The sequence below is a fragment of the Dermochelys coriacea genome, chromosome 24 (genome assembly GCF_009764565.3).
Source record: "Dermochelys coriacea isolate rDerCor1 chromosome 24, rDerCor1.pri.v4, whole genome shotgun sequence".
Classification (NCBI taxonomy): Eukaryota; Metazoa; Chordata; order Testudines; family Dermochelyidae; genus Dermochelys; species Dermochelys coriacea.
The window spans coordinates 10,960,146-10,973,717 of NC_050091.1; positions in this window are offsets into that span (position 1 = coordinate 10,960,146).

Sequence of the window (13,572 nt, forward strand, 5' to 3'; positions counted from 1 at the left end):
CAGAGCACCCTGTGAAGCCGTGGGCTCATGACCGGCGAGGGGCCTGTCTTGGTCTAGGAGTGTGTGATCCCATCCCTTCCATCCTCAGATGGTTTGTTTCCATGCCCTCTTTCCTCCCCTGTCTCTGGTTCCCACCTGAAGGTGGTTTGAAAAGCCACTGACTGGTCTGATCTCCTCGCCCAAAAACAACAGAGTATGTGGCGCCAGCGGATGCTCTTTGCTAAAGGGGGGCTGTAAGACAGTCGTGGAGGCCCTAAACAAACCTTCCCTGTGTAAGTGGGATGAGTGAAAGATCTGTAGGGATTCTGGGAGCCAGGGGGTCCAAAAGGGATTCCTGCACTTGCCAGCTAAAATGGGGGCCGGTGAGTCAAAAAGGATCACCATCCTGCTAAAAGGCACACACTAGTTCACTTGCAAGTTTCTGGAAAAATTGGAATTGGTATACCAGGAATAGGGATAATCGATGAAGTGAGCTGTAGCTCACGAAAGCTTATGCTCAAATAAATTTGTTAGTCTCTAAGGTGCCAAAAGTACTCCTTTTCTTTTTAAAGATGCAGTTAGACATCTAGTGGGATTTTTCGGATACAGACTAACATGGCTGCTACTCTGAAACCTGTCTTTGAAGTTATGGTTTCCCTTAGAGGGAAAGCTTCGACCTTAACAAGATTGTGCACCTCAGAAGTGCGCTTCTGGCCAATGTCAGTGTGAGGCATATTTCTATTGGCATGAAGAAACAGAAGGGGGGAAAAAAAACGGCTCAGTGAATCTCAAATGAGGAGTCTCTGGACGCCCAGGAGAAACTTACAACACGATTAAAAAAAGATAAAAAGAAAAATTGGCAAAGACTTTAAATCCAACTAAGCCGGCAAGAACTATTAAGCAACAGAAGCCCCTTACATTCACCCCTCAGACAGTGTCTCCCCGTATTGAGGAAATGTTCCCCTTGCGCCAGTTCCTGGGCATTGGTGCTTCGGGTCATGAGACCTCAGTGTCTGCACATGCACCTTGGTCTCCTACGGAATTGTATAATTTACTTAAAAATTTTCCAGAAAATAAGAGAGGACCCTGTTAAATTAAAAAAGAAATTGCAAATTGTTATAAACTGTTATAACCCTACATGGGCAGATTTAAACCAGCTTCTATGAGGGGTCATGCCTAGGAAAACACTGAGTTGCCTTTGTGAAAAAGCTCAGAGGCCCAAGCAAAATCCAGGCCATAACCAGAAAAAGTTAAACAAAATTAGGAAAAAGCTGTTAAATAAAATTCTCACAGTCTGCCCAAAGAAAACTGACTGAAGCAAAAATTAGCACCTTTAAACAAAGTAAAAATAAAAATTTAAATAAAACCCAAATACTCTCACCACCACATTAAAATTATGTTAATGACCTTCCAGCTCCAGAACATACAGGAACCCGTAATAGCCGCCCATTGCAGGGGGAGAAGGGGAAGGCCAAACCAAGGTCCCCACCATCCACCTCCCCTAGGAACCCAGTGATGGTGTGTGTTTCTATTGCAAGCAAATGAGCCATTGATACAGTAAATGTCCCTACCGCCCTGGTCGATCCAAAAGCTGTAAGAGTTGGCAATTCTCTTATTCCCCACCCCGTCTCTTCACCTCTGTCCATTTCTATCGGTCCTTTGTTTGACCATCATGCTTTCCTCCTAAGCTCTTGTTCACCTGCTAACCTTTTGGGAAAAGCCTTGCTGTGTAAATTAAATTGTATAATCTGCTGTACCCCAAATGGTGTGTATCTGGATGTGCCTGATCCTGCTCACAGTGAGGTCCTGGCAGTTTACAGGAGAAGACCAACCCCAGCCCTTCCTCGTTGCAACAGGAACTGCTGGCTAAGGTCTCTCCCTCCTTGTAAGCCTTGTGAGCCGATCATGCCAACCAGGTTTGGTGCATTGGGTCTGCCCAACCCGTTAAGATTCGCCTAAACCCAGGAAGACCCCTTCCTGAGGTGCAGCAGTACCTTCTATCAAAACAGGCCAAGGAAAAATCCAACCTGTTCTTACCTCCTGCATTCAGCAAGGAGTCATTATTCCTATGACAGGTTTCAGAGTAGCAGCCGTGTTAGTCTGTATTCGCAAAAAGAAAAGGAGTACTTGTGGCACCTTTTCTTTTTTTTTTTTTCCACCAAATGCATCCGATGAAGTGAGCTGTAGCTCACGAAAGCTTATGCTCTAATAAATTTGTTAGTCTCTAAGGTGCCACAAGTACTCCTTTTCTTTTTGCGATTATTCCTATGGTCAGTGAGTGTAACTCCCCCATTTTACCATGCTGTTAATGCTACTGTTCTTCCTACCTTTCCCGTTGTCCCTAGTTCTGCTACTATCCTTTCCTGCAAAGCACCAGTGCTGAGGGGTTGTTACCGCCTCAAATAAGAAAAAGGTTGTATTAAGTCCAAACATAAAAGGATTAAGGTTATTGTTAAATAAACTGCATCTAGATATAAGGAATAAATGTATGTATATGTAAATAGGTGTGTATAAATCAACAAAAGCAGGGTTAGTCAAATAGCCCATCCTCCTTGCTAAATTGGTAGTAAAACAATGCCTGTGCCCATGAAAAAAAAAGAATGCAACAACAACAACAATGACAATAAAAGGGACTGAGGCCAGACAAGCAGGCAACCGCAGTTTGAGGAAGTTAAAAGAAAAGAAAGTAAGAGGTTAACTCTGTAGTTACTGGAGGAAATTAAGCAGTAAAACTTTGTACAAATGTTAAAAAAGGGTGTTATGAAAAGAAAATTCTTGGTTTCTTTGCAGCCATTCCTTTGGAGAAAGGGCACATTTCTCTGGAAGAATTTCTGTAAATAATCTAGGCAAAAGGTTATTTAAGTAAAATCATTTAACTATGAACAAGTTAGTCAAATTTAAAAAAACAAACGAACAAACAAAACCACTCCTGGTGTGTATAATCTTTGTTTTATAAGTTTAAGATAAATTAATGTTGTTTAAAAATGGTAAAACCAAAAAAAAAAAAACTTTTGCCAGAGAAAAGAAACCAGTGTTGTTTAATTTTGGTATTTAGCATTTAATCCTTAAGGTAACTTAATGCTTTAGAAGATTTTAAATGTTTTTTAAATAGAGACCAAAGTTGTGGCTGCAGCAGGGCAGTCAAAGCCAGGAAAATAAAAAAAAGATTTTAAATCTGTTTTGGTAACAAATAGCAAATAAAAGCTGTAGTCAGTGCCCCACACTAAGCCCTGGTCCACACTAGGAGTTGAGGTCGAATTTAGCAGCGTTAAATCGATTTAACCCTGCACCCATCCACACGACGAAGCCCTTTTTTTGACTTAAAGGGCTCTTAAAATCAATTTCCTTACTCCACCCCCGACAAGGGGATTAGAGCTGAAATTGGACTTGCTGGGTCGAATTTGGGGTACTGTGGACACAATTAGACGGTATTGGCCTCCGTGAGCTATCCCAGAGTGCTCCATTGTGACCGCTCTGGACAGCACTCTTAACTCAGATGCACTGGCCAGGTAGACAGGAAAAGGCCTTTTGAATTTCAATTTCCTGTTTGGCAAGCTGCAGGTGACCATGCAGAGCTCATCAGCAGAGATGACCATGATGGAGTCCCAGAATCGCAAAAGAGCTCCAGCATGGACCGAACAGGAGGGGAGAGGAATCCATGCTATCAGAACTACGTTCCAGTTTTCGAAATGCCAAAACATTTGTCAAAATCTCCCAGGGCATGAAGGACAGAGGCCATAACAGGGACCCAAAACTGTGCCACATGAAACTTAAGGAGCTGAGGCAAGCCTACCAGAAAACCAGAGAGGCGAACAGCCGCTCCTGATCAGAGACCAAAACATGCCGCTTCTATGATTAGCTGCATGCCATTTTAGGGGGTTCAGCCACCACTACCCCAGCCGTGTTGTTTGACTCCTTCAATGGAGATGGAGGCAGCATGGAAGCAGGTTTTGAGGACGAAAAAGATAGCTCACAGCAAGCAAGCGGAGAAACCGGTTTTCCCGACAGCCAGGAACTGTTTCTCACCCTGGACCTGGAGCCAGTACCCCCCGAACCCACCCAAGGCTGCCTCCCGGATCCGCCAGGCGGAGAAGGGACCTGTGGTGAGTGTACCTTTTAAAATACTGTACATGGTTTAAAAGCAAGCATGTTTAATGATTAATTTGCCCTGGCATTCACGGCTCTCCTGAATGTACTCCCAAAGCCTTTGCAAAAGGTTTCTGGGGAGGGCAGCCTTATTCCATCCACCATGGTAGGACACTTTACCGCTCCAGGCCAGTAACACCATATTCGGGAATCATTGTAGAACAAAACATTGCAGTGTATGTTTGCTGGCGTTCAAACAACATCCGTTCTTTATGTCTCTGTGTTATCCTCAGGAGAGTGATATCATTCATGGTCACCTGGTTGAAATAGGGTGCTTTTCTTAAGGGGACATTCAGAGGTGCCCGTTCCTGCTGGGCTGTTTGCCTGAGGCTAAACAGAAATGTTCCCCGTTGTTAGCCACGGGGATGGGGGAGAGTGGAGGGGCTAGCCACGTGCTGAGGGGAGGCAAAATGTGACCTTGGAACGAAAGCACATGTGCTACGTATGTAATGTTAACAGCAAGGTTTACCGTGAAAGAGTGTACCCATTGTTCTATAAAATGTGTCTTTTTAAATACCACTGTTCCTTTTATTTTCTCCATCAGCTGCAGGTGTTTCAAGGATCACAGGATCTTCTCCTTCCCAGAGGCTAGTGAAGATCAGAAGATGAAAAAAACGCACTCGTGATTAAATGTTCTCTGAGTTTATGCTGTCCTCCCACACTGACAGAGCACAGACGAATGCGTGGAGGCAGACAATGTGAGAGCACAAAAAAGCACAAAAGCACAAAATGACCAGGAGGAGAGGTGGCGGGCTGAAGAGAGTAAATAGCGGGCTGAAGAGAGGGCTGAAGCTGAAAGGTGGTGGCAGCGTGAGGAGAGGAGGCAGGATTCAATGCTGAGGCTGCTGGAGGATCAAACTAATATGCTCCAGTGTATGGTTGAGCTACAGGAAAGGCAGCAGGAGCACAGATTACCGCTACAGCCCCTGGGTAACCAACCGCCCTCCTCCCCAAGTTCCATAGCCTCCTCACCCAGCCACCCAATAACATGGTGATGGGGCCTCCGGCCACGCAGCCACTCCACCCCAGAGAATTGCCCAAGCAACAGAAGGCTGGCATTCAATAAGTTTTAAAGTTTTAAACTTTTAAAGTGCTGTGTGGCCTTGTCCTTCCCTCCTCCACCACCCCTCCTGGGCTATCTTGGTAGTTATCCCCCTATTTTTGTGATGAATTAATAAAGAATGCACGAATGTGAAGCAACAAGGACTTTATTGCTTCTGCAAGCGGTGATCGAAGGGAGGAGGGGAGGGTGGTTAGCTTACAGGGAAGTAGAGTGAACCAAGGGGCGGGGGGTTTCATCAAGGAGAAACAAACAGAACTTTCACACCCTAGCTTGGCCAGTCATGAAACTGGTTTTCAAAGCTTCTCTGATGCGCACCACGCTCTCCTGTGCTCTTCTAACCGCCCTGGTGTCTGGCGTAACAAGCAGCCAGGCAATTTGCCTCAACCTCCCACCCTGCCATAAATGTCTCCCACTTACTCTCACAGATATTGTGGAGCGCACAGCAAACAGTAATAACAATGGGAATATTGGTTTCGCTGAGGTCTAACTGAGTCAGTTAACTGCGCCAACGTGCTTTTAAATGTCCAAATCCACATTCTACCACCATTCTGCACTTACTCAGCCTGTAGTTGAACAGCTCCTGACTACTGTCCAGGCAGCCTGTGTATGGCTTCATGAGCCATGGCATTAAGGGGTAGGCTGGGTCCCCAAGGATAACTATAGGCATTTCAACATCCCTAACTGTTATTTTCTGGTCTGGGAATAAATTCTCTTCCTGCAGCTTTTGAAACAGACTAGGGTTACTGAAGATGCGAGCGTCATGTACCTTTCCCGGCCATCCCACGTTGATGTTGGTGAAACGTCCCTTGTGATCCACCAGTGCTTGCAGCACTATTGAAAGTACCCCTTGCAGTTTATGTACTCGCCGGCTTGGTGCTCCAGTGCCAAGATAGGGATATGGGTTCCATCTATGGCCCCACCACAGTTAGGGAATCCCATTGCAGCAAAGCCATCCACTACGATCTGCACATTTCCCAGGGTCACTACCCTTGATATCAGCAGATCTTTGATTGCGTTGGCTACTTGCATCACAGCAGCCCCCACAGTAGATTTGCCCATTCCAAATTGATTCCTGACTGACTGGTAGCTCTCTGGCATTGCAAGCTTCCACAGGGCTATCACCACTCATTTGTGAACTGTGAGGGCTGCTCTCATCTTGGTATTCTTGCACCTCAGGGCAGGGGAAAGCAAGTCACAAAGTTCCATGAAAGTGCCCTTATGCATGCGAAAGTTTTGCAGCCACTGGGAATCATCCCAGACCTGCAACACTAGTTTCCCGAGCCCAGAATCGGCACTCCACCGCACGAACCTGCCCCATCTCTCGTCATCACGCTGACGTTGCCTACTTGCCTGGTTTCGCTTTGCCAGGTTCTGGTGCTGCATATACTGCTGGATTAAGTGTGTGGTGTTTAACGTGCTCCTAATTGCCAAAGTGATCTGAGCGGGCTCCATGCTTGCCGTGGTATGGCATCTGCACAGAAAAAAGGCGCGGAATGATTGTCTGCTGTTGCCCTGATGGAGGGAGGGGTGACTGATGACATGGCTTACAGGGTTGGCTTACAGGGAATTAAAATCAACAAAGGGGGTGGCTTTGTGAGAAACTGAATGGCCCCCTCAAGGATAGAACTCAAAACCTCAAGGACAGAACTCAAAACTGGGTTTAGCAGGCCGTTGATTTCACAGAGGGAGGGAGGAGAAAATGAATACAAAACAAATCTGGTCTATTTCTTGTTTTGAGCCACTTCATCTATCTTTATACATCTTGCTGGCAGCAGACTGTGCAGTATGACCGCTAGCCATCGTCATCTCCTGGGTGCTCGGCAGAAGACAGTGCAGTATGACTGCTGGCCATTATCTTCTGCTGGCTGCCGGTAGGACTCAATCGCCATGAGATGAAACTTAAAAGGGAAATGACCTGGCTGAGTCACTCCCATGTTTGCCCAGGCGCCCCTGACTTCATCAAGGTCAGTTAAAAGAGCACCCAGGACTACGTCGACAACGGCTACCGGTCATACTGCACTGTCTGCTGCCAAAAGGCAATAAACTGCTGCTGTGTAGCAATGCAGCACCATGTCTGCCAGCACCCAGGAGACATACGGTGACGGTTAGCTGAGCGGGCTCCATGCTTGCCGTGGTATGGCGTCTGCACAGGTAACTCAAGAAAAAAGGCGCAAAACGATTGTCTGCCCTTGCTTTTATAGAAGGAGGGAGGGAAGGGGGGCCTGACGATATCTACCCAGAACCACCCGCGACAATGATTTAGCCCCATCAGGCACTGGGATTTCTACCCAGAATTCAAATGGGCAGCAGAGACTACAGGAACTGTGGGATAGCTACCCACAGTGCAATGCTCCGGAAGTCAACGGTTGCCTTGGTACTGTGGACACGCTCCACTGACTACATGCACTTAAAGCATTTGGGTGGGGACACACACAATCGACTGTATAAAAACGCTTTCTACAAAACTGACTTCTATAAATTCGACCTAATTTCATAGTGTAGACATACTCTAAGTCTTAAGGTGGCTCTGTGTAATCAACAATCACTTTGCCAAAGGGAAGCCAAAATGGGTTGTGTTTTCCTTTTCAAATCAATGTGTATCTAAACGCAAAAGTTAAAAGTTAATTGTGTCCTTTTGAAACAAAGTCTATAAACAGCTGATAACTTTGGATCCAAAAGCAAGCCAAGAATGTCTGTGTTAATGCAAATCACCTAAATAATAAACATAAAAGTCATTAAAACCTAACCTGCCTATAAAACAAATATAGAAAAATATGGGAAGTAATTCCTCAGTTTTGCCTGCAATCAGCAAGGGTATTTGTAAAATAAATAAATAAATAAATACATATTTTAAGAAATACTGCCAACAGTGTGTAATCTGCCAGCAACATAGTGTTGGTAAATCATAGAATCATAGAATATCAGGGTTGGAAGGGACCTCAGGAGGTCATCTAGTCCAACCCCCTGCTGAAAGCAGGACCAATCCCCAACTAAAACATCCCAGCCAAGGCTTTGTCAAGCCTGACCTTAAAAACTTCTAAGGAAGGAGGTTCCACCACCTCCCTAGGTAACTCATTCCAGTGTTTCACCACCCTCCTAATGAAAAAGTTTTTCCTAATATCCAACCAACACTGCAACTTGAGACCATTACTCCTTGTTCTGTCATCTGCTATCACTGAGAACAGTTTAGATTCATCCTCTTTGGAACCCCCCTTCAGGTAGTTGAAAGCAGCTATCAAATCCCCCCTCCTTCTTCTCTTCTGCAGACTAAACAATCCCAGTTCCCTCAGCCTCTCCTCAAAAGTCATGTGTTCCAGTCCCCTAATCATTTTTGTTGCTCTCTGCTGGACGTTTTCCAATTTTTCCACACCCTTCTTGTAGTGTGGGGCCCAAAACTGGACACAATACTCCAGGTGAGGCCTCACCAATGTCGAATAGAGGGGAACGATCACGTCCCTCGATCTGCTGGCAATGCCCCTACTTATACATCCCAAAATGCCATTGGTCTTCTTGGCAACAAGGGCACACTGTTGACTCATATCCAGCTTCTTGTCTACTGTAACCCCTAGGTCCTTTTCTGCAGAACTGCTGCTGAGCCATTCGGTCCCTAGTCTGTAGCGGTGCATGGGATTCTTCCGTTCTAAGTGCAGGATTCTGCACTTGTCCTTGTTGAACCTCATCAGATTTCTTTTGGCCCAATCCTCTAATTTGTCTAGGGCCCTCTGTATCCTATCCCTACCTTCCAGCGTATCTACCTCTCCTCCCAGTTTAGTGTCATCTGCAAACTCGCTGAGGGTGCAATCCACACCATCCTCCAGATCATTAATGAAGATATTGGACAAAACTGGCCCCAGTACCGACCCCTGGGGCACTCCACTTGATACCGGCTGCCAACTAGACATGGAGCCATTGATTACTACCCGTTGAGCCCGACAATCTAGCCAACTTTCTATCCACCTTATCGTCCATTCATCCAGCCCATACTTCTTTAACTTGCTGGCAAGAATACTGTGGGAGACCGTGTCAAAAGCTTTGCTAAAGTCAAGGAACAACATGTCCACTGCTTTCCCCTCAGCCACAGAGCCAGTTATCTCATCCTAGAAGGCAATTAGATTAGTCAGGCATGACTTGCCCTTGGTGAATCCATGTTGACTGTTCCTGATCACGTACCTCTCCTCTAAGTGCTTCAGAATTGATTCCTTGAGGACCTGCTCCATGATTTTTCCAGGGACTGAGGTGAGGCTGACTGACCTGTAGTTCCCAGGATCCTCCTTCTTCCCTTTTTTAAAGATGGGCACTACATTAGCCTTTTTCCAGTCGTCTGGGACCTCCTCTGATCGCCATGAGTTTTCACAGATAATGGCCAATGGCTCTGCAATCACATCCGCCAACTCCTTCAGCACTCTCGGATGCAGGGCATCTGGCCCCATGGACTTGTGCTCGTCCAGCTTTTCTAAATAGCCCCAAACCACTTCTTTCTCCACAGAGGGCTGGTCACCTCCTCCCCATGCTGTGCTGCCGAGTGCAGTAGTCTGGGAGCTGACCTTGTTTGTTAAGACAGAGGCAAAAAAAGCATTGAGTACATTAGCTTTTTCCACATCCTCTGTCACTAGGTTGCCTCCCTCATTCAGTAAGGGGCCCACACTTTCCTTCACTTTCTTCTTGTTGCTAACATACCTGAAGAAACCCTTCTTGTTACTCTTAACATCTCTTGCTAGCTGCAACTCCAGGTGTGATTTGGCCTTCCTGATTTCACTCCTGCATGCCCGAGCAATATTTTTATACTCTTCCCTGGTCATTTGTCCAACCTTCCACTTCTTGTAAGCTTCTTTTTTGTGTTTAAGATCAGCAAGGATTTCACTGTTAAGTCAAGCTGGTTGCCTGCCATATTTATTATTCTTTCTACACATTGGGATGGTTTGTCCCTGTAACTTCAATAAGGATTCTTTAAAATACAGCCAGCTCTCCTGGACTCCTTTCCCCCTCATGTTATTCTCCCAGGGGATCCTGCCCATCAGTTCCCTGAGGGAGTCAAAGTCTTCTTTTCTGAAGTCCAGGATCCGTATTCTGCTGCTCTCCTTTCTTCCCTGTGTCAGGATCTTGAACTCAACCATCTCATGGTCACTGCCTCCCAGGTTCCCATCTACTTTTGCTTCCCCTACTAATTCTTCACAGTTTTTGAGCAGCAGGTCAAGAAGAGCTCTGTTCCTAGTTGGTTCCTCCAGCACATGCACCAGGAAATTGTCCCCTACACTTCCCAAAAAGTTCCTGGATTGTCTGTGTGCCACTGTATTGCTCTCCCAGCAGCTATCAGGGTGATTGAAGTCTCCCATAAGAACCAGGGCCTGCGATCTAGTAACTTCCGTTAGTTGCTGGAAGAAAGCCTCATTCACCTCATCCCCCTGGTCCGGTGGTCTATAGCAGACTCACACCACGACATCACCCTTGTTGCTCACACTTCTAAACTTAATCTAGAGACTCTCAGGTTTTTCTGCAGTTTCATACCGGAACTCTGAACAGTCATCCTGCTCTCTTACATACAGTGCAACTCCCCCACCTTTTCTGCCCTGCCTGTCCTTCCTGAACAGTTTATATCCATCCATGACAGTACTCCAGTCATGTGAGTTATCCCACCAAGTCTGTTATTCCAATCACATCATAATTCCTTGACTGTGCCAGGACATCCAGTTTTCCCTGCTTGTTTCCCAGGTTTCTTGCATTTGTGTATCAGCACTTGAGATAACTTGCTGTTTGTCCTGCTTTCTTAGTATGAGGCAGGAGCCCTCCCCTTTCGTGCTCTCCTGCTCATGCTTCCTTCTGGTATCCCACGTCCCCACTTACCTCAGGGCTTTGGTCTCCTTCCTCCCATGAACCTAGTTTAAAGCCCTCCTTACTAGTTAGCCAGCCTGCTTGCGAAGATTCATAGATTCATAGATACTAAGGTCAGAAGGGACTATTATGATCATCTAGTCCGACCTTCTGCACAATGATTACCGACTCAATATGCAGATCTCAGCCTGTGAAGCGAAACATTGACACCAGGGACAAAACAGGATGCATATCAAAGAGACTTAAATATAATGAAAAGTCCATCGAAATGGGCTTTACTTTTAGCCGTATGGAGTGGAAATCTATCAACTTCATGAAAAAACTCATACAGATACAGACAGACATCATCTTTCTTTCCAAATGCAAACAGATGGACATCATACCAAAAGGACTGTGGTAAAAAATCCATTACAATCTACATACCACACAGACTATGCTGACAGCTTGTGCCACACACTCTCAAAGAAACTGCGGAACCACCTGATCAACATCCTCTACAGCAAACAGGGAAAGATTAAGAATGAGCTCTCAAAACTGGATACTCTCATAAAAAAACAACCTTCCACACAAACTTCCTTGTGGCTGGACTTTACAAAAACTAAACAAACCATCTACAACACACACTTTGCTTCTCTACAAAAGAAAAAGGACACTAAACTATCTAAACTACTACATACCACAAGGGGCCACAACAGTGGTTCCCTTAACCCATCCAGCAATATTGTTAATCTATCCAACTATACTCTTAGCCCAGCAGAAGAATCTGTCCTATCTCGGGGTCTCTCCTTTTGCCCCTCCACCCCCACGAACATGATACAGTTCTGTGGTGACCTAGAATCCTATTTTAGATGTCTCCGACTCAAGGAATATTTCCAACACACCTCTGACCAACATACTAACCCACAGAGACCTTCCTACCAACACTACAAAAAGAAGGATTCTGGGTGGACTCCTCCTGAAGGTCAAAATAACAGACTGGACTTCTACATAGAGTACTTCTGCCGACGTGCACGGGCTGAAATTGTGGAAAAGCAGCATCACTTGTCCCCTAACCTCAGTCGTGCAGAACACAATGCCATCCACAGCCTCAGAAACAACTCTGACATCATAATCAAAAAGGCTGACAAAGGAGGTGCTGTCATCATCATGACTAGGTTGGAATATGAACAAGAGGCTACTAGGCAGCTCTCCAACGCCACTTTCTACAAGCCATTACCCTCTGATCCCACTGAGGGTTACCAAAAGAAACTACACCATTTGCTCAAGAAACTCCCTGAAAAAGCACAAGAACAAATCTGCACAAACACACCTCTGAAACCCCGACCTGGGGTATTCTATCTGCTACCCAAGATCCCTAAACCTGGAACTCCTGGATGTCCCATCATTTCAGGCATTGGCACCCTGACAGCAGGATTGTCTGGCTATGTAGACTCCCTCCTCAGGCCCTACGCTACCAGCACTCCCAACTATCTTTGAGACACCACTGACTTCCTGAAGAAACTACAATCGATCGGTGATCTTCCTAAAACATCATCCTGGCCACTATGAATGTAGAAGCCTCTACACCAACATTCCACACAAAGATGGACTACAAGCCGTCAGGAACAGTATCCCCGATAATGTCACAGCTAACCTGGTGGCTGAACTTTGTGACTTTGTCCTCACCCATAACTATTTCACATTTGGGGACAACGTATACCTTCAAATCAGCGGCACTGCGATGGATACCCGCATGGCCCCACAGTATGCCAACATTTTTATGGCTGACTTAGAGCAATGCTTCCTCAGCTCTCGTCCCCTAATGCCCCTACTCTACTTGTGCTACATTGATAACATCTTCATCATCTGGACCCATGGAAAAGAAGCCCTTGAGGAATTCCACCATGATTTCAACAATTTCCATCCCACCATCACCCTTAGCCTGGACCAGTCCACACAAGAGATCCACTTCCTGGACACTACGGTGCTAATAAGCGATGGTCACATAAACACCACCCTATACCGGAAACCTACTGACCGCTATTCCTACCTACATGCCTCCAGCTTTCACCCAGATCACACCACACGATCCATTGTCTAGAGCCAAGCTCTACAATACAACCGCATTTGCTCCAACCCCTCAGACAGAGACAAACACCTACAAGATCTCTATCAAGCATTCTTACAACTACAATACCCACCTGCTGAAGTGAAGAAACAGATTGACAGAGCCAGAAGAGTACCCAGAAGTTACCTACTACAGGACAGGCCCAACAAAGAAAATAACAGAACGCCACTAGCCATCACCTTCAGCCCCCAATTAAAACCTCTCCAACGCATCATCAAGGATCTACAACCTATCCTGAAGGACGACCCATCACTCTCACAGATCTTGGGAGACAGGCCAGTCCTTGCTTACAGACAGCCCCCCAACCTGAAGCAAATACTCACCAGCAACCACACACCACACAACAGAGCCACTAACCCAGGAACCTATCCTTGCAACAAAGCCCGTTGCCAACTCTGTCCACATATCTATTCAGGGGACACCATCAGAGGGCCTAATCACATCAGCC